At 42.8% G+C, this 22348-nt stretch overlaps 1 protein-coding gene across 2 annotated transcripts in view; it reads left to right on the top strand.

The window, feature by feature from the left end:
- MYO16 (myosin XVI) overlaps positions 1 to 22348 on the top strand; it is a 620603-nt gene that overhangs the window by 173218 nt on the left and 425037 nt on the right. The gene's annotated exons all lie outside the window — the stretch shown is intronic.

The raw sequence follows: 22348 nt of genomic DNA, 5'->3' as shown, positions 1-22348 counted from the left end.
TCTTCACGTTGAACCACACTAGACTGGTCAGAGCTGATCTTCCAAATGCAGAACACATCAGCCTCAGGTTCAGAATTCCTGCCGCCTCTGGGATTTTTGCTTTTTGTCCATTTGAAACCTGTTATTTGTGGCCTGCATGCATTTCCTAAATGTGTAGCTGGGATGAGTTGAAAACACATTGAATGTAGAAAGAGAATCTAAAAAAAATCTTTATGGATTTGAACCGTGTACTTAATCCACCAACAGGAAAATTAATTGGGGCAAATGTAAATTCTAAAATAACGATGACTCACTTTGGGAGATGCGATTTGCTGTGATACTCGTGTTCAACCTTCCCCAATTAGGAAAATCAAAAGCTGTACTGATAGAAGTACAGTTTCTAAACCAAGAGAAGCAGAAGTCAGGGGGTAATGTAAATTAACACGGGGGCCTTGGTACATAAGGACTGAGTAGCTCACCAGGACCGTGAGAACAGTGAAGGGCCTAAAACCATTTTAGGGAGGAAGAGACAAAGAGAAACGCGTGTTTGGCTGAGGGGAGAGAAGGCTCAAACAGGGACGAATGGCTCTGAGCATTTGAAGAATTGCCATGTAGAACTTACTCCTTATATTTATTCATTTATTCGTTTTATTTATTTATTTAGTTAGTTATTATTTTATTTTTTTTCTTGTGACTTAGACTTGTTCTAAGCGGGATCCAATGGGTAGAGAAATCCAGGGGGTTGCCATTGCGTGGAAACATAATTTTTTAAGCTTTACATAAGGAAGTGATTTCATGTATTCATAACGGTCTGCCTTGGGAGGTGGTATGCAAGTTAGGCAAGTTAACTAATCTGTCAGTGTCTGGTTTACTCATCTAAAATAATGGTGCCTACTCTGTAAATATATGAATATGAATTCGCAGTTTTGTAAGTGTAAGTTACAATTACTGCTATTCTTAATTTATTATTATTTTGTACATACTTGGATTGCCTGATTTTTATAGAGTTTCCCACAATATTATCATAGTGTGATTCTCCAGGTCTTTATACCAGAATAATTACGTGCTCCCATCACAACTGGAAGCTGCCACAGAATTGCCTTAGAATTCTTGAAAATCTCAGGATCAAATTTCTCATAAGATTTAACTTCAAGTATAAATTATTTTCAGTGCAGAAGTAGAAACTGATGCAGACAAAGAACAGCCTCCTAACAAATTTCATCTCCCGTCTCCCGAATGTTCTGTGCAGGGGGGCACTGGACGGGGCGTGGGGAGGGGATATAAAATTGTATGACTTTATTAAAGTGCTTCATGAAAATAAATTTTAGCAAAGATAGTAAGTTTTGGAATCAATCATTGGCATGTGAATTGGTAATGTGATTTTTTAAATTTATATTATACCACAATTTTTATCGTGAGGAACCTTTAAAAATATATTGTGGATAACTAAATTTAGTTATCCTAGTGTATGTATATTTGCTCTTAAATGTCACAATCAGACATTTAAAAAGATCCTAGTAGCTAATTGAATTGATAATTTTAAAGGCACAAAATTTTATCATGAGGCTGTATTACAGTAGTCAAAATGAATCGTTTTACTTGAATGACCTGTAAAGATCTCTATGCGAGTAGTAGACATTTTTTGATTATTTTTTCAATGTTTATGTTTGGTAAGGATTGACCAAACTTTTATTGTCAAAGCTTATCTAACTTAAACCGAGACAAATAACCTATTTTCTTGCCTATTCTGTTTTTATTAACTGCTATTTCTTAAAAAAGTGAATGCATGAAAAAGCACAGAGAGTTTTTTAATTTTTTTAATATTTAAAATAATTTTTTAATATTTATTTTGAGAGAGAGAGAGAGAGACAGAGCAGTAGTGGGGGAGGGGCAGAGAGAGAGAGGAAGACAGAGGATCCGAAGCAGGCTCCAGGCTCCGGGCTGTCAGCACAGAGCCCGTCCCGGGTCTCGAACACAGGAGCCAAGAGATCATGACCTGGGCAGCCATGAGATCATGACGTGAGCTGAAGTCAGATGCTCAACCGACTGAGCCACCCAAGTGCCCTGAGAGAGCCTTTGAAATGCGAAAGATAAAAACCTAATAGCAGCAAAGAAGCCAAAGCAGAAAAGCTCATCCAATACCAAACTGGATTTCAAAACCATGTCAGCCAACGTATTTCCAGTTACTTCATTTCTGGCGGAAAAGAACCAATGAACTGAGGAACAGAGAAAACAGTAGAATACATAAACAGTCTTCAAAATGAGACTCTACATCTAACACCTTGCAGTGGGGGCTGAGAATGGCACCTGTATTTTCACAGAATATAATGAATTATGTACGTGCCTTTGTCAGTTACGCGGTCTGCATATGAACTGGCTCTCGGCTCACCCTCCACAGCTTTCTCTGTGTCTTGTTTAAAACCCTCACTTTTCAGATAGGAAGTCCAGTGCCTTCTACAAGATACACTCAAATCCTTTTACTATAAAGGTGAAACTTGGGGCCCCTCTGTAGGATGATACAACGCGAGAGGAAAATACCCTCTCAGAGGACCTTCTGTGAATGCCTCCGGCTCCGGGGAAGGCTTGGGACATGGGGTGTGTCAGTTTCTCAGCTGTCCTCTGTGTCTCTCTTTCCCTCACCTTTTCCTTCTTTTCTCTTGTTTCTGCTTTTTGCAAATGATTAAAACCCCTGTTTTATTTTCCCAGGGAGTCATAAAAGACCATGAACACCAGAAAGCGAAGATTCTGGGGATCACCCTAGAGCATGCCCACTGACCATCTGCTCTGTCTTTTTCATGATTAGAACTTGGTAATAAATACTCATGTTCGGAGGTCTCTCTTTGTCTCTCTCCATTTCTGTGACACGCATGCACACACATTTATGCACACTGCCCTCTGTTAGTCATTTGAATTCCACATCTCTAAAGAGATTAATTCAAAATTTATTTCGTTTAGCTAAACTTTCTGTTTAACATAAAGTTTTAAAAATATCTTTTGAAATACATGGGGTTAACCCTGAAACAGTTGTAAAGGCCTTTGCAGAATTAAGTGAATTAAATACCATTCAGAACACTTAAAACTCTTTTTATAAAATGTTTACAGTGTCAACCTTGAAGGAAAGTTCTCCTGCTGATATATGCCACTCCCAGAGTGCAAAATCATTCTCCTCACTGCATATTTTTTTCCTTGTTTTAGTAGTGTATGTAATTTGAAACATATAAAATAAGACAACTCAGGACGTGTGGGTGGCTCAATCGGTTAAGTGTCTGACTCTCGGTTGCGGTTTGGGTCGTGATCTCACAGTTCATGAGTTCAAGCCCCACACTGGGCTCTGCGCTTATGGCATGAAACCTCCCTGGAATTCTCTCTCTACCCTGTGTCTGTGTCCCTACCCTGATTACACTTTCTGTCTCTCAAAATAAATAAATAAACTTAAAAAAAAAATCAACTCATGACAAAGGATTTACATATATGCTTTAAAATTTTTTTTTAACATTTATTTACCTTTAAGAGACAGAGAGAGACAGAGTATGAGCATGGGAAGGTCAGAGAGAGAGAGGAAGACACAGAATCTAAAACAGGCTCCAGGCTCCGAGCTGTCAGCACAGAGTCCAGTGTGGGGCTCGAACTCACGAACCGTGAGATCACGACCTGAGCCCAAGTCAGATGCTGAACCAACTGAGCGACCCAGGTGCCTCGGAATATACTTTTTTTAAATTCACACTTTGAGTTATATTCTTATTTCTCTTATTTCTCAAATACTAGTTCTTTCAGTGTTGATTTTAAATCACCTTCTTACTTTTTTAGATCTTTATTACAAAACCAGAGTAAAAAGGTCTATTGAAAGTAACAACTAGATTGTATGATCAAGTTAGATTAAACAAGAACTCCTTTGGGAGGAAAAAGCAAAATTAAAAAAGAATATTTTAAAGGGTAGGCAAGTTAGACAAGACTAGAATATTACACATTTATGCCAGGTATCACCTTACCACAAAAGATATTGAACCAAATAGTAGATCTGTATAATCATTTTTTGTCTACTAATTTTTTTCCTAGATATGTTCTATAAACTTTGTTCTGTCTACATAGTTACACCAATTTCTTAATTAAGCTGCTTGAACTGACTGCTCTGATAGTTGAGAGTGATTGTCATCAGTGAAATTAAGCTGATCACATTTGCACAAAATACTGGATTTCGCGTGCACACACACACACACGCGTGCGCGCACGTAATCATGCTGTAAAATAACCATGCACGTTTGGACTTTGCACCTAGGAGGCTTTATTTTCAGAGTGTTCTTTCCTTCCTGCCTGTGGCCACCTGTGCTTGGACTTGCTGATGGGCCGTCCATTTCTTTAGCGTCTCCGTGGTTCTGTGCTTTCTCCACTGCTGCACCATTTTGCATTCCCGCTATCTCTGTACATCACTGCTTCCCTGACGATGTCTCAGCCATTTCGTTCTGGAGGCATGTGACTTATCTGTGCCTTTCAACTCTATCGTTAATCCCTTAATCTTCTGGCTAGCCGCCTATCTTCGCTGTCAGCTCTACTCTGGACTGTAACTTCCAGTATATTCCAGAGGCTTCAAAGGGGCTAATCTTTTGATCCAATGAAAATAAAAATCTATCTTTTTCTTAGTTTGGGGCTTCAGTGTTTTTTTTTTTTTCTTCTAATTACACATGTAGAAACCCTAGAGAAATGTTCATGATAAATCCTTTTTGCAGAACCTTGGGTATGTGATAATGATCTGAATTTTGTTTTGATGATTAGAAAATACAAGATTGTAGCCTAGTACAAAAAGTAAACTTCTTAAAACTTCAGAAGCCAGAGTCTGAATGCGCCAGACCAAAATTTGATGCAACGATGAGCAGTAGGTGGGGCCAGGCCTTAAGTCTGAACATTGTGTAAATAATTATTATAAAATGGTGTTGTTAGAACTATGATAGAGAACTTACAATCTAAGGAAAATGGGATGGGATTGTGGGGTTTTGTGTTGCACGAGGCATCTCACCAGTGGTGCCACTGCTCTGAGGCAGGAAGACCGTGCAGGCCACAGGGAATTTCATTTCATGCCTTGGGAACAATCAAGTGGCCGCTGGATTCATAAGCTTAGAAAATACATTTCAGGGGCACCTGGGGGGCTCAGTCGGTTGAGCGTCTGACTCTTGATTTTGGCTCAGGTCATGATCTCATGGTTTGTGAGTTTGAGCCCCGTGTTGGGCTCTGTGCTGGCAGTGTAGAGCCAGCTTGGGATTCTCTCTCTCTCTCTCTCTCTCTGCCCCTCCTCTGCTCTCTCTCTCTCTCTCTCTGCCCCTCCTCTGTGCTCTCTCTCTCTCTCTCTCTCTCTCTCTCTCAAAGTAAATAAATAAACTCAAAAAAATACATTTGAATATAGTTAGGTGTTCAACTGATTTCCAGAAGGGCAAAGTCTTCCTAAAATAGATCAAGTGCCATGTATTTACTTAATTTAAGTTCCTGTCTTAAAGGTGGCCATAAATCTCAGAGTTACATGGCTGTTTACCTCCAGGACTCTGTTGGGGAACACAACATCTGTGTGACCAAATGTCAACTCATGGCACTTTTGTGTTAATAACAAATTAATGTTTGTAATATAAAACATTTCTGAAAATGTGTAAAACTTTTCTTGGAATTTTTTTTTTAAGGAAACACTATATAACACATAATATAGCCCCCAAGGACACGTTCTCAGAAAGGCATGGAAGTAGGGAGACGAGGGGAGCTTCAGTTCTGGAATTAACTCTTCACGTTGCTAGGGATCAAAACCCTGAGTCACCGCTATCCTCTAATGTAACTGATCATTTTTGTGTGTCCTCAGTCCCCATTCCTTCATTTGTAAAATCATGATCCTTATTGTAGGTTTTTATTAGTTTTCACATGCCGAGGTATTAACAGATTATTATTTATATAGACTTTTCAATTTTTTTTTTTTTTTTTTTTTTACGTGTCCGAATCAGAGTCAGGCTCTAATGTTGACCTATGTGGACTTGAGAAACGTTGGCCTGATTCTGTGTCCAACATGTTTTCAGGTAACAGCTGGGTCGTTGTGTCCCCTAAATAAGTGTGAGGCTCGGGGAAGTGTGTGACGCCTACTTCAAATTTCTTCCTTTCAGAAAGGATCCGCTTTTTTTTTTCTTTTTTTTTTTTAAATTTTTTTTTTTCCAACGTTTATTTATTTTTGGGACAGAGAGAGACAGAGCATGAACGGGGGAGGGGCAGAGAGAGAGGGAGACACAGAATCGGAAACAGGCTCCAGGCTCTGAGCCATCAGCCCAGAGCCCGACGCGGGGCTCGAACTCACGGACCGTGAGATCATGACCTGGCTGAAGTCGGACGCTTAACCGACTGCGCCACCCAGGCACCCCAGGATCCGCTTTTTGTATGTGGTCTGTCCATGTGTTGCCTATTAGGTTGTAGCTTGAATAACAGAAGGAAAACCAGAGAATAAGTGTGGTCTGGTTGGGTCGTGCAGAAAAGTTAAGGGGAGGCAGAGAGAGAGAGGGAGAGGAGGAGGAAGAGGGGAGGGGAGGAGGAGGAGGAGGGGGAGGGGGAGGGGGAGGGGGAAGAAGAGGAGGAGGAGAGATCATTTGGGTTTTGCTGTTTGTGTTTACTTCGTGTCGAGTCCAGACTGATGGAAGATGTACATATTCAGTGATCTCTGTCATTTACTTCATCATTCCAGTTTCTGGCTAAACCAGTGTTCTGTTGTTGTTTTAGGGAGTTTTGGGTTGAAGAGAGATGACTTTTATGATCCACGACACTGGTTGGTTGTGTATTCGATGACTGTCAACAGGCTGGAAAACAGCCCAGACTAACCCCACTGCCACAGACGTGAGCTTCAGGAGAGCAGGGCACCAGACCTTGGTTTGGAGGCTGACCACGTGGCACCTCAGGACAAAAGCCCATTTGTCTCTAGTGTCTCTCCGTCAGAGGCACCACTTCCAGGGACAACAGTTTGAAATCTCCCTGCAGCTTAACTCATTTTTACCCTTGCCGCTGACGTTTTTGGCCTTCTCTTCACATTTGGTAACGAATCCTTAAACAAAGAACATCACGAATCACGCGTAAACGCTCAATATGGGGTCTGGCTAAGTTAGATGTGGACACCAGGAAAAGGCTGCTCTTTCAAGAATGGTTTCCACCATGCATGCCTTATATTGCCTTGGTGTTTCAAGGAACAGAAGTGTGCTTGGTACCTCGGGGACGAGCCGAGGTGCTTACCACTCACCAGTGTAACTTCATCGGTGTGCATAATATTGGACTTCCAAAAATGTTTAAGACACACACTGCAAATTGGTGAATCCAAAGTAAATTATTCCACGTGCAGGGACATTAAATACTGTCGATTTTGTGTTTGTCGGGCAGTCCTTCCACGGGAAGACCTAACACCGCTAGATAGATTGGTCTGGTGGCTTCTGCGGTCATCAGCATCCCGGGAAGGGGCGGGCTCCCTCAGTTTTGTTGAATGCTGAAGCCTCTGGCAAGTACTGAAATTGGAATTGATAATTTCCTAGGGGGCGGCATTAATCTCTCTGCCTTAATGCGTCACACGGTACATATTTTTCTACATGAGCTTCTCTGGGGACAACAGTTATAAATGCTTAATGGGGCATATGTCTGAGTATAGAAAAGAAAAATGTAATGATTAATGAGACTCCAAAAGGAAGTAAGTGGTTGAAATAGGAACCCGGGAAATAGCAGGGTAGGTGGGTCAAGGAACAGCTAAGAGCCTGTGGTTAATTTGAGGCTGAGTTGAAAAATTGTAAAAACTGGTGTCCATGGTGCTGACCAGACTAGCTCTGTGTGACCAGAAACGATACCTATGAATTCAAAACTATTCTGCTGAGATTATTACGGGGACTAAAGTGTGCAGACGTTTAGCACATTGGAGAAAAAATTTCTGAATGAATATTATGCAGATAAGAAGACTTAATTATGTCCCAAAGTTGTTCCCTTTCTACCTCAGAATTATTGAAAAACACAAATGGGAGTTCTATAAATAAAGTTATGTGACATTAGATTCTCCGTAAATATAGCTTTATAAAACTTAATTGTAATAAAATGTACGTGGCTTAAGAAGGTTATAAAGTTCAAGACGTTACAACAGGGGGATGAGGACTTTTTAACTGTGGTAAAATACATCTTAAATAAAACGTCTCATTTTAACTATTTAAAAAAATAATGTTTATTCATTTTTGAGAGACAGAGCATGAGCAGTGGAGGGGCAGAGGGAGAGGGAGACACAGAATCTGAAAGAGGCTGCAGGCTCTGAGCTGTCAGCACAGAGCTTGATGCGGGGCTCCAACTCACGGACTGTTAGATCATGACCTGAGCTGAAGTTGACCGACTGACTGCTTTAAAGCGTATAGTTTAGTGGCAGTGAGAACCTTCACAATGTTGTGCATCCATCAGGACCATCTCGTTCCTGGACATTTTCACCACCCCCCCCCCCCGCCCCGGCCAAATGGGAACCATACCCATTAAGCAGTCACCCTCCATTTACCCCTCCCCCAACCCTAATAACTGCTAATCCACTCCCCATCTCCGTGGGTTTCCTATTGCTGATAATCCAAGTAAGTGAAATCACACAGTATGTGACCTGTTGTCTGGTTGTTTTCACTTAGCATAATATGGTCAAGGTTAATTTGTGTTGTACGTGTAGCACTTCATTCCTGTTCATGGACAAATACTATTCCATGCTGTAGATATAATCACTTGGTTTATCCATCAGTCATTCGAGGGACATTTGAGTTGTTTCCACCTTTTGGCTGTTGTGAATAGCCCTGCTATAAACGTTCATGAACAAGTAGTTGTTCAAGTACCTGTTTTCAGCTCTTTGGGGTTTATACCTAGGAGTAGGAAGGTTAGCATGGTAATCCGTATTTAACATCTTGAAGAACCATCAAAGTTACATTGCCACTTGCAGTGTGGGTGGGTTCCAGTTTCTCCACATGCTTGCCGACACTTGTTATTCTTATTTTTAAAATTTACTGTAGTCATACTAGTGAGTGTGAAGTGGTACCATTGTGGTTTTCATTTGATTTGTGTTTCCCTAATGATTAATGATGTTCAGCATTTTTATGTGCTTCGTGGTCATGTGTGTATATCGTCTCTGGAGGAGCGTCCACTTAAATCTTTTAACGTTTGTTCTCCATATTTATGGGTCTGCTGGGTTAATTTTTTTATATGTTGTGAATAATGGTTCAACTTCATGCTTTTGTAGGTGGCCATCCAGTTGTCCCCGCAAACACATTTGTTGAAGAGACGATTCCTTCCCCCATTGAATGATGTGGAATAGTCATTGACAATCTGTTAAACATCTGTGTATGGGTTTATGGGTTCTGGATTCTCAATTCTATTTCATTGGTCTGTACATCTATCCTATGCTAGTACCGCACTGTTTTGATTACTGTAGTGTTTTATTACGGGTTGAAATCAGAAAACGTGAGGCATCCAACTTTCTTTTTCTTTTCTCTCATTCTTTTTCAAGATTGTTTTGGCTATTCAGGGCCCCCTCTAATTCCATGTGAATTTTAAGATCAGCTTTCCATGTTTTCAAAAAAAGGGGCATTGGGGTTTTCATAGGGATATATCATGGCTTCCTTGATATGAAAAATGTCCTGGGAAATGAAGGAGAAACGTGCCATCTCGTGGCACACAAGAATTTTTGTTTTTGGAGAGCATTTTTGTCCTCACTGATGTTAGCTGCTGTAGGTAGACTTACCAAAGAATAGTTATTATTTAGTGTCCAGGATTTTGAAACGTTAGCACTCATTATTTTAACAGTACTGTCGCACCTTTTTTTCATTTTCTAATCTTTTAGTGTGAAACAGAACGCACAGTAAAATTTGGCAATAAAGATGCACCTGTGATTTATCAAAAGCGAATTTCATGGAATCACCACTGAGCAAACAAAGTAGACCATTGTCTGTACCCCCGAATGCAAGGTTACTTTATCATTTGAAAAGTACTGTGATTTTCTACATTAGCCAAATAAAGGAACAGCAATGATATGCAATAGATACAGAACTGCTGTAAACCAGTAAGAAAACATACTAAAATCCACTATAAAATATTGGATAGGAGACTGGGGAACCACAGAAAAGGATCTCCCAATGACTAATACTTGTGTAAGGATTCTCAACCTTAAAACTCATGAGGGTGCTGCAAAGGAAAACCACGTGGAGAGAGGTCGTCCTCCCCATAAGTATGGCTCCATTAAATACCCAGTATCCAGCATTGATGAGAACGTGGAACAATTTGAACATGGTGTATTGCTGGTGGGAGTGTAAAATGGTATAACCCACTTGTGAAAGCTCTGACAATTCCTAGTACATTCAAATCCGTGCACACTTTGTATTCTAGCACTCCCACTTCCGGGTATGTGCCCTGTAAAAATGAACACATTATTATACAAAAAGACTTGTGCAAGAATGTTGGGAACAGCTGTATTCATAATCGACCAAACCTGGAAACATTCCGGTGGTAGACATTTTATTCTTTCATACGTTGCCTATTCTTGGACCAATTCTCAAGTGTTTTCATTTGTGATCGCTTTAAGGTACCTGGTGTCTTTCCATGTAATACTTCACTCTATTTTTAGCTCATTGAAGAATTAAAGCATTGAAAAAAAAATTGTTGAGCCTTTCCAGTTTTCTTCAGGGAGTCTGTTGCTCCAATTTGTGGAGGTTGGCAGAGCAAACTTTGCTCATATGAAATTTCTTTTTTTTTTAATTTTTTTTAGGTTTATTTATTTTTGAGACAGAGAGAGACAGAGCATGAACAGGGGAGGGGCAGAGAGAGAGGGAGACACAGAATCCAAAGCAGGCTCCACGCTCTGAGCTGTCAGCACAGAGCCCAATGCAGGGCTCGAACTCACGGACCGTGAGATCATGACCTGAGCCGAAGTAGTACGCTTAACCCACTGAGCCACCCAGGCGCCCTGAAATTTCACTTTTAAAATGAGCTTAAAACTCAAGAATATCTGTGAGACCCTTGGAATTCACAAAATACCCTGCACTCAGTGTTATGTCTGTCAGTTACCTGGTGAGGAAGACTGGAGGGGAAATAAGAAAGAATAAAAGACTACATCTACCCAACTACCAATAAATCAAGGATTAGCCTAGGATGCTTTCTACCGCTCTCTTCTGTCTGAGTTTATCTTTAGGTCGTGGTCAGTGGCATAAATATTCAGATATTTCTCTCCCCTTTGCCTTATTTTTTTTTCTTTTTTTTAAGATTTAGTTTTTTGAAACTGGCTTGTCATGATTTATTTTTATTCAAGTAAAAGTAACATACAATGTGATATTAGCTTCAGGTATACAATGTAATGATGCAACAATTCTGTGTGTTACTCCAGGGCTCCTCAGGGGACGGTAGTCTTACTGCCCTTCCCCTATTTTGCTCGCCCTCCCCACCATTCCCCTTTACCTTACTTTTAAAAAAGGGTAAATATTTGTTTTACTTTTCATTTCAAGTAAATCACATTTTAGTAACTTTGAAGGATGTTTTTTATATTATTGTTTCTTTTTTTTTTTTTTTACTGCCCTAAGAAGTAAAGAGAATTCTAGATTAGTAGCAACGTCAATTGTGTACCTCATGTTTTTACCATTTTTTTTTTTACCATTTTTTAACATAAGATGTAAAGAGAATTCTAGATTAGTAGCAGTGTCAATTATGTACATCATTTGTTTTACCATTTTTGGAAAATGAATCCTTTTTTTTTTTTTTTTTTTAATTTTTTTTTTTCAACGTTTATTTATTTTTGGGACATAGAGAGACAGAGCATGAACGGGGGAGGGGCAGAGAGAGAGGGAGACACAGAATCGGAAACAGGCTCCAGGCTCTGAGCCATCAGCCCAGAGCCTGACGCGGGGCTCAAACTCACGGACCATGAGATCGTGACCTGGCTGAAGTCGGACGCTTAACCGACTGCGCCACCCAGGCGCCCCTCCTTTTTTTTTTTTAAGCTAAGGCTACTTCTAAAATTTGAACTATAAAGCCCATTTTGAAGTTATGTGTTGTAAATTGACAGAGGATTATAGAGAAAAAATAAAAAGCAAAGCATGTATTTATATTGTGTACATCTGGATTTACTATACCTCCATCACAGTCTGAACAAATAGGGTGTAGTTAACTGTGTGTGGTTGTAAAACCGTCACTTTGGGTCTGTTCTGGAATAGTCAGAGAGGTAATGACTTAGGATTGGTTTAGGTACAGAGGCCACTCCTCATTCCTGCCAGGCATATAAGCACAGTAATATATGTTGAAATTCTACAGAACAGGTGAGTTTGATAGAAGCCTTTTTTTTTTTTTTTTAATACTTTTTCAGCTCCTTGCCAGTGATGGCCTTGAAGGCGGGGAAGGGAGGAAAGGGGTTACAAGCAACATTTGAAGAGAGAAATGGCAAATCATTTTCTAAAAAGAGTCACCATATCTAGCCAGTGTTCGAGAACTACAAATCCTTCTAATATACAATAATTGCTTGTTTGCCTTCTGTCTTCATGTGTTGTTGCCCACAACATTATAAACTGTATGAAAGCAGGATTTATTCTATTTTTTTTCTCTGCTGTACCTCCAACTCCTGAAGCAGTGCTTAGCGCATAAAAGACACGCACTGGACATTTGTTGCATTAGTCACAGCTGCACAAGCGGGTTAGGTGGGGCTTTGAATCAGCCTGGCCGTGGTGATCTTGGATCTCAGTCTCACAACTTCCAGATTTTAATCAGATCCAGTTTTGACTAAGTTTAGTAGGAAAGCAGAACTCTTAAACTAATTGCAAAGTAAAACAAAAACAAAAAGGAAAGAACAACAACAACAAAAACTCATTGCAAAGTAATACGAAATTAGCCTTAACTACCAGAAGCTCAGTAGGTCAGTATGACTAAGGTGGTCCTCAGTGCACATGATTGATTTGTCTGTAGTTCTCTTGCTAAGCCTAGAACCCAAACTCCTCCCTGACCACCTGGGTCTCCTCTTCCAGGAGAGTGGCTGGTGGCATTCTTGAATGTCCTGTTGATGCGGGTTGTTGCAGGATTTTTCACCACAATACCCGGGGTTCGTTGTCTCGCCCCTTCGAAGAAGGAAGAGGGGGACACAGAACGAGCATCGGGCAGAAGTTTATGAAAAGTGTAAGATCAGAAGGGAAGAGTAGTAGCAAAGCTCTCTTTCCTGAGAGGGGACATTGGAAAGTGAACGCCAGGACTGTAGGGGAGGGTCCTTGCTTTATAAGGTTCTGGTCAGCCCTCCCCCTCCGCCATCCCTTCCCCCTTGGTCCTTTTCAGGCTCTACCCTTACTGGCTGGATCGCTCTAGGTGCTGGGTTGTCCATTCCTGATGGGCTCTTTTCCATTGTAGGAGGGGTGGTCTCTGCCATAAGTATGTCTTTCATCAAATTCCCGAGGCAACCCCGAGGGGGAGTAGGTGGGGTCTGTTCCATTGTTAAGAGGAACCTTAAGCCTGAGGGGGTTTGCTGTGGTCACACACCCCCAGCATTGTTCCCAAATAGGTGTTTTTTCCCCACCCGGGGACCTCAGGTCCTAATCTTTCCCTCTCTGCCTACTGGATCCTGTCTTCTATCATAGGTAGACCTGATCCAAATCAGAAGCAACCGCTTAATGTGTGACTGAGCACCTCCCCTGAATATAGAACCCAAGCAAGTCCTCAAGGCGAGCTTCAGAACCTGCTAGAACCTCTTCAGATCGCTGTGGGCTGGGGTGCAAATAGGCCAGCCAGCCCTTTGGATGCTGATTTCCACTGTTTCCCACCCTTCCCAGTATCATAATCATCAAGGTACTTTGACCTTAAAAACATATACATAATTGGGCACTTCCTGATTTTAAGAATCTGGTGACAGAACTGGGGGATTAATTTATTTTTAAGTTCTGGGAGACGTTCTAAGCATAATGAGGGTTGAGCATCATTGCCCCAGACTTGGACTCCAGCATCACTTGAGGCCTCCCCATTGACTCGGACCTTGACCTCTCAGATCACCCCCCAAACCAAGATTCAGCTCAGACAGGTTTGGCTAAGTATTCATTTATTGAGAATAAATAGTGTGTTCTGACGGTTCCCGCGGTTCAAGCAGTGCCAGGGGCCACGTTCTCAATGACCGATTAATGGGAAAGGATCTGCCGTGAGCTCTTAACATTGCCATGAATTCTCTTGTTCCAAGTAAGGTGTTTGGAGGTAATTTTCCAAGATTATAAAATCCTAGCACTTTGTCTCAAAGTGAATTTAGGTGGCCATCTGCACCAGAATCTCATGGAGTGTGTGTTTGAAATGCAGAGTTTTGGATCCCATCCCTGGATGCCTGAATCCGTATCTGGGCGTCGGACTAGGGCGTGATTCTGAAGGGTTGGGGAGACATGGCCCTAAGTCTTTCTGGGGGGAGAAAAGTGTTAACTTTACCAATGGGCTATTGCCCTCCAGAGGTCACAGCACCTGAACAGATGGACAGAATGCCTGTGGTACTACAATTTCATGGTAGACGTTGACAGAGAAGAAGTGATAATGAAAAGTAGGTTGAGAATCACTGAACTAGAAAAATCTATTAAAAAAAAAACAAACTCAAGTCATTGTTAGACATCCTAAAATTTGAGTTCTACTTAGGGCGGGGAATCCTTCGTGCTGTGCAAGTAGACATGCCTGTGGGGTTAATAACCTAATCTCTACGTTCCTGCTTTCTGCTTCCCTTCCTTGTTGACATATTGATAAGATAAACCTTTTAAAGCATTTCTTAGAAGACTATCGATTGTTACGGAAATTCTCACATCTACCTTTTTGGAAGTCTTTAAAATATATTTTTTAATTTTTTTAAATGTTTATTTATTTTTGAGACAGGGACAGACAGAGCATGAGCGGGGGAGGGGCAGAGACAGAGAGGGAGACACAGAATCCAAAGCAGGTTCCAGGCTCTGAGCCATCAGCACAGAGCCCGATGCGGGGCTCGAACTCACAGACCGCGAGATGATGACCTGAGCCGATGTCCGACGCTCAACCAATGGAGCCATCCAGGCTCCCCAACCTTTTTGGAAGTCTTCAATTGATGTTTCTACCATCCTTTCAGGGGCAAAAGGACCCTGCCTTGATTTTTTGTGGTCATTCTTTGTAACTTTTTATTTAGAAATTAAATTAAACTCGCAGAAGAGTTGAGCAAATAAATCAAAAACTCCTGTACACCTCCCCACCCCCCCAACCAAGCCTTCCACTTGCTGACATTTTATCACCTAAGAGTTGTCTTTTCCTCTCTCTAGAAAATGCCTTCACCGGACTTCCAACTAGAACCCCAGATAATGGTTCCCTTCATGTATCCTTCCCTCTGTTGATTTAAAAAAAAAAAAATTAAATGATATTTATTTTTGAAAGACAGAGACAGAGCACGAGCAGGGGAGGGGCAGAGAGATAGGGAGACACAGAATCAGAAGCAGGCTCCAGGCTCCTAGCTGTCACCACAGAGCCTGACGTGGGCCTTGAACCCACGCACTGTGAGATCATGACCTGAGCCGAAGTCAGACGCTCAACCCACTGAGCCACCCAGGCATTGATTTTACACATAAAATCTTTGTGAGTATAGACCTGCTCTCATCATGAAAATCACACGAGCATTGATTGCTGCTGTAGTGAGGTATCCATATCAGTTCACAGGATCCCCAAAGCAGTTACTGTCCCCAGTTGCTGTCCAGTAACCATCCTAAATGTGCCGTGTGGCATCCACCCAGATAAGTCACAGTAATAGCTGGAGACTCGGAACAAGTGCTAATTACCAGCTGAACTCTTGGGTTTGGGGATTGTTGGTGATGGTGGGGACGTGGAGTGGGGACAGCCTATGCATATTCAAGTAAAGCTCCTTAGCAAAATTTTATGATGTCTTTTCATCCATTTTTTACCCCTATGGCTGAAGATTTAAAGACCGAATGTGTCTTTTTAAATATCAAATCATGCCCCGCACACAGACATCTCGGCGGAGCTCTGTGGCAGCTTGATGACGGAGCCACAAATATACAATAAATGCTGAATCAGTTCCAAGCGGCGACACTATAAAAGGAAGCCTCAGCTTCATTATTCTGTTTGGTCCCCAGATGGCTGTTTTTCCTCAGGCTGTTTTCCTGCGGATTTTATTGTCACAGAAAGACCCTGCCATTTCACTCGACTGGCGATTGGAGTCTCGTTATTATGAGGCTGCCATGAACGTGTACCTTTGGGGAGAAAGTATTTTAACCTACATTTGGTAGGTTTACCCAAAAGGAGTAATTGGAGGGCCTGAGAATGGATTTTGACTCGTGTCTTGGTTTTGGAATTTCTCTATCCTGCTGCTGCTGCTCTTGGCCTGTCAGACCCTAAGTACTTAGAAAAGTGCTCTGCTATGTTGGCATTGGAAACATGGACCCTCTCCTCTTTTGAAATTCTTTGTGATGAAATAATCAGGCTGCAAGTGGCATTTTCTTCATTATATCTTAGCATCTAAGTTCTTTACCATGTCTGGTTTTAACCCTTTGCAGAGACCTAGAATTTAGCTCACTCTACCGTTTGTGTGTGTGTGTTTATATGAAAACATGTTTATTTTGTCAATAGCTGAGTCCCCACCTTGGTCTCCACGGGCAACCCGCTTAGCGTGCAGTCCGTGGTTTGAATTCAGGGCTGTAAATCAGCCCTTTGGGACAATAGCTCAAATTCTATGCAGGGAGAAAAACCATGCTCAAATGGTCCCCACCTCTTTTCTCCGTAGGCTGATGTGTGGCCCAAACGAGAGGGGTGGGACTTCCTTGTCTGTCACTGTGGCACAAAGTTCTGGAGCTCGTGGGTGTTGTGCCTGCCTCATCCTGGACCTTCTTGGCCCCCCTCCTTCTCGACCTTGGGCTTCCCCCACCCCGTGGTGGGCTGAGTTTACCTTCCTAGCCCCTGAGAGCCCCCTGTTAAATTTTCAGGAATTTGCCAGTTGGTTGTACAGCAGGGAAACAAAGCCTATAGAAAAGTGAAAGCATACAAACTTACAGTTAGGTAGATGGCAATAAAACCAAGGGTAATACGCAACACTCATCACTTCCTAACTAGTTCATTTAGGCCCTCGAGGTCACGTTTGTGTCTTGCGGTGAGTGCTGAAAGTGCCCCCCAATCATGTGCTGTCTCATGTGTCACATCTTTTTCCAACCCTGGGTTCGGTGACATCTTGTTGGGGGCCTGAGATGACAGAATTACACCACGAAAGTCGGCGTCATTTACTGTCTTACTGATCGTCTAGAATTAAGAAGTTTTGGAGGATGTGTTCATTCAGGGCTACACTTACAAATACGTTATGTCAGGGGCACCCAGGTGGCTCAGTCAGTTAAGCGTCCGACTTCGGCTCAGGTCATGATCTCATGATTCATGAGTTTGAGCCCCGTGTTGGGCTCTGTGCTGACAGCTCAGAGCCTGGAGCCTGTTTTGGATTCTGTGTCTCCCTCTCTCTCTGCCCATGTACTGCTCATGCTCTATCTCTGTGTCTCTCAAAAATAAAAATTAAAAAATTAAAAATAAATGTGTTATGTCAGCACCAAAAATGTGACAAAATATGATACATTGTCTAAAAACCCTGGTCTTACTTCCACAGATGTTTCTCAGGTCCTTGATAAGTGAGTGACATCTGACATACTTCAGGGGAGTCAGCGAACTTTCTGGAAAGGGCCAGATAGAAAATATGTCAGACTTTACAGGCCACATAAAGTCTATGTTGCCCAGTCTTCTTGAATTTTTTGGTTGATTTTTTTATTTTTTATTTCTTTTCTTATGCATGCCTTGAAAATGTAAAAATCATTTTTAATTCAAAGTCTTACAAAATCCACAGCTGGATTTGGCCTGCCAGCCATAGTTTTACAACCCCCCCACCCCCAGCTCTACTCACCAGTGTCAGTGAGAATATCTACCCAAATGTCAAGGTCATATGCACTAATTATAGCCACAGACTGGCTGTGGATATAACAGTTCAACAAAAAGCATGAAAATTATTCTGTGAGATCAATTGGCTATATGGCATTTACAACATTCAGCGTTGTATATTTAGTTATTTCTAAGTTGTGGGTTTCACAGCCTTTGTATCAGTAAAATGTGTAGTAAACACATAAAGGCATATCTGTCTGTCCAGCTTTCCATCCCTCCTTCCCTCCCTCCATCCCTCCCTCCATCACTCTACCCATCCTTCCCTCCCTTCATCCATCCATCCCTGCATCCCTGCATCCATCCATCCATCCATCCCTCCCTCCACCCACCCATTCCTCCCTCCCTCCCTCCCTCCATCCCTGCATCCACCCAGATCTCCATCCCCATCCATCCCAGTACGCCGGTGCGGCTTCCCCTGCCTCTTGGTTACTCATCCATGTTCTGCACTCTACAGACTGCTCTCCCTGGTTGTGGTGTCAGTGCTCCATAGACCCCCCCCCCCATGCCATGTAGCTCAGACTCCCGCTGTGTCCCCGCCTGCCTAGTGTGTTCTCTATCTTCCACAACAAAGCTGTGCACGCTCACTGCTGTGACTGCCACCCCACTGCCTTATCGTGAATCCGCTTTCAGAATTCATCTATTTTTTTAAATGGTTATTTTTGAGAGAGAGAAGGAGCGAGAGAGAAAGTGTGAGTTTGAGTGGGGCGGGAGGGGGGTGGGTCACAGGATCTGAAGCTGGCGCTGCGCTGACAGCACAGAGCCCGATGTGGGGCTTGAACTCATGAACCATGACATCATGACCTGAGCCGAAGTAGGATGCTTAACCGACTGAGCCACTTAGGCACCCTGCATTCAGTACTTACACAGAGGGTGGGAGCAAGAGACCCCTTCAGGCCTTTGTGTTTCCCTCCAGCAGCCGCTGTAACAGACATGCTGTAGACCAGGGCCTTAAACAACAGACACTTATTCCTCGCGGTTCTGGAGGCCAGAAAGTCCAAGATCAAGGTGCCAGCAGATGTGGCCACTGCTGAGGGCTGCTTCCTCATTTATGGATGGCCTCCTTCTCACTGTGTCCCCACAGGACAGAGAGGGTGAGCTGTGGTCTCTTCGTACCCGAATAAGGGCACTAATCCCACCAGGAGGTCTCGGTCCTCATTATCTCCCTCATTCCCATATAATCAGCCCCTGGCAGCACCCTTCCTGATCTGGTCACCTTGGGGGCTGAGGCTTCAACACAGGAATTCGGGAAGCACACACACATTCAGCCCATATTATGCTTAGCTCATGAATCTTTTCAAATCCTTTGCTTGAAACCCTGTCATCTACTTTGTTGCCCACAAACTGGTGTCCGAATCCTGTAGGGTCTCCTGCCTTATCCTTTTCAACCCTTTCATGGTTGGCACATCACACACGCATCCTCTGGGTGAATGCTGCAAGGTTGGGGTTCTTTATGTCCTACGCTTACATTCGACGTTTAAAAATCAGAAGGTTTTGAGAAAATTGAGAACAAACCTTAAGTTATGGATTCTAAAGTCTGTTATTATGGGGTTTTGTGACTTAGAATAATTATACTAATAGGAATCCTTTGGAGATCGGTACCCAGTGCCGGGGGCACAATGAATATGCCGTACTGTCGTCCCCTTTCTGTTCTCTCAGGGCCCCCATGACCTGAGTCCAGTGACTGTCCGTTATTTTGATCTGACAGGACATGGAGGCACAGAGGATTCAGTCGCTCTCCCATTGGGGCCAGGCCCCAGAGCCAAGTCTGTGGAACCCCAAGGCCAGGGTGTCACCGGCTCCTATTATGTGTAACTCACTACACATGTGCAAGGTGGATTCGATTCAAGAAATCTGATGGCGTTTTACACATGTCATAAGTGATATAATCTGCCTCCTACTGTATTTGTAGTTCAAGAGCTTGGCTGTAGAAGCTGTAAAAGCACTCTATAGATATTAGTTAATTCAAGATGAATACGTACATTTGTTAAAAAAATAAACATTCGGGGAAAAGTGCTATTCATCTTCTGAAGAAAGCATTGATACACATGTTGAATTCACTTTCTGTTGTCGGCAATGGACTTTTCAAAATTAAGGGTAAGAAGGGGCGCTGGGGTGGCTCCGTCGGTTAAGTGTCTGACCCTTGATTTCGGCTCAGGTCATGATCTCACGATTCCTGAGTTCAAGGAACATCGGGCTCTGTGCTGATGGTACAGAACAGAGCCTGCTTGGGATCCTCTCTCTCTGCCTCTCCCCTGTTCATCCATTCATTCATTCATTCATTCTCTCTCTCTCTCTCTTTCTCAAAAGTAAATAAACATTTAAAAATACTTAAAAATTAAGGGTAAGAAGATGTGAAAGTGTGTCCGTTTACAATTCGTGTGCACAGAGAGAGCCAGGAACAGGGGGGCAAAAGGGCATCTGTTGTGCCAGGCAGGGCCGCTCCTAGAAATACAGAGAGGACAGGAAAGGCAATGCCTTCCTAGATGTTGTCCTGATGGCCGAGGGGCAGGATGCCCAAGGCAGTAAATGGATGCCCCACGTGCTGTCAGGTTACTCTCGATCCCGTGAGACAGCCATCTTGGGCAAGTTGTGTTGTAACAAACTACCCACATTTGGAGAATTTGTCTTACGAGGAGAATTAAATTCTTCACTGGAGAAAGAGCATCCCAAGAGGAAGCCATTTGGAAGATGAACAGGTGTGGATCCTCTCCTACTAAGGATGCTCTCAGGGTGCGGACGGGTGTGAGCGGGTACAGATCCAAGAAGCCACATGTGACCGCTGTGGACCGAGCACAGGAATGTGTCTGAGTTCCCTGGGAAGAGACATTTGGACAAAGGCACTCTGATTTCAGGAAGGGCTGTCTGGAGGGCACGCGGGGCTGGGTGTGGATGGCCTCTGCTGTCACCACCTTACCCTCATTTTGGACAGGCTGTTCTGCTTCCCTGTTCACCTCCAGTGCACATACCATCAAAGGGATGGCCTTTCTGGAGAGGGGACTGCCGGAGTAGCCGTGTCCGCCAGGACCCGTGGCGCCCCTTCTGACGTGCAGTTAGCTTTGGGGAAGATGGGGACACACTGGGGATTGAAGCACATAAAAGAATTGGGGTGCCATAGCAAAGAAGGTACATGCAGGTAGCACTCCAGACTGCCAAGAACCTTCATGGAAAGAGAGTGTGTTCAGTGAGGCACGAGTTTGAATCTGAGCCATTTCATTCAGTTCTATGTTACAATAGAAAAAAAGAGTCACTGTTGCTTTAATTATAGTTTTTGTGGAAAATGCACTAATGGCTTTTTATTGAGACTGTGATACTGCTGTTAACTGTGGAAACCAGGAGAGTGCTTTGGGGAGCTGATGAACCTTTCTGCGAGGCTGGCCCTGGAGCCAGTGGAAAAAGCAGAGGTCTCCTTATTCCCCGGGGCGTTCCTTGTACTAATGAATTCACCTTTGCTGTTAAATGGAAACACAGGTCACCTTCCAACTGTGCATTTAGTGTGATAATTGGTATATGTTTTGACCTATTTGGCATTATTCTTTTTTAATTTTTTTAATGTTTTATTTTTGAGAGAGAGAGAGAGACAGACAGAGTGCGAGCAGGGGAGAGGCAGAGAGAGAGGGAGACACAGAATCCAAAGCAGGCTCCAGGCTCCGAGCTGTCAGCACAGAGCCCGACGTGGGGCTCGAACCCACAGACCACAAGATCATGTCCTGAGCCGAAGCCGGACGCTTAACTGACTGAGCCACCCAGGCACCCCCGGCATTAGTAATTTAGATAGAAATGGCCTTGTCCCATAGTGCTTCTTGGAATGATGGGTAGACTACTGTCACATGAAAGGAGGTTTAACATGCAAAGTATGAACTTTGTTTTAAACCAGTGTGTCCTAACGAGATTAAAAAATAAAGTTAACTGAACCAGTGCCTACATGAGCCTAGTGAAGTAATTTCTTTTTATTATTTGGCCCTACAGAGGGTATCCAGACTGGACACTTTGAAACAATAAAATGCAAAAGTGTTTTCCTCTTTCTGGAAAACAGTATGGAGGTTCCTCAAAAAATTAAAAATAGAACTACCGTATGACCCAGCAGTTGCACTACTAGGTATTTATCCAAAGGATACAGGAGTGTTGATTCAAAGAGGCACATGTACCCCAATGTTCATAGCAGCACTATCAACAATAGCCAAAGTACGGAAAGAGCCCAGATGTCCATCCCCTGGTGAATACGTAAAGAAGATGTGGTATATATATATGCAATGGAGTATTATTACTCGGCGATCGAAAAGAATGAAATCTTGCCATTTGCAACAACATGGATGGAACTCGAATGTATTGTGCTGAATGAAATGTCAGTCAGAGAAAGATAAATATCACGTGATTTCACTCATATGTGGAATTTAAGCAACACGACAGATGAATGTAGGGGAAGGGAAGGAAAGGAAAA

This window comes from Puma concolor, chromosome A1 (genome assembly GCF_028749965.1).
Source record: "Puma concolor isolate L17-30 chromosome A1, mPumCon1.1.hap2, whole genome shotgun sequence".
Taxonomy (NCBI): Eukaryota; Metazoa; Chordata; class Mammalia; order Carnivora; family Felidae; genus Puma; species Puma concolor.
The sequence above is the reverse complement of the archived record's forward strand: the minus strand, read 5'-3'. Positions and strand labels throughout refer to the sequence as shown.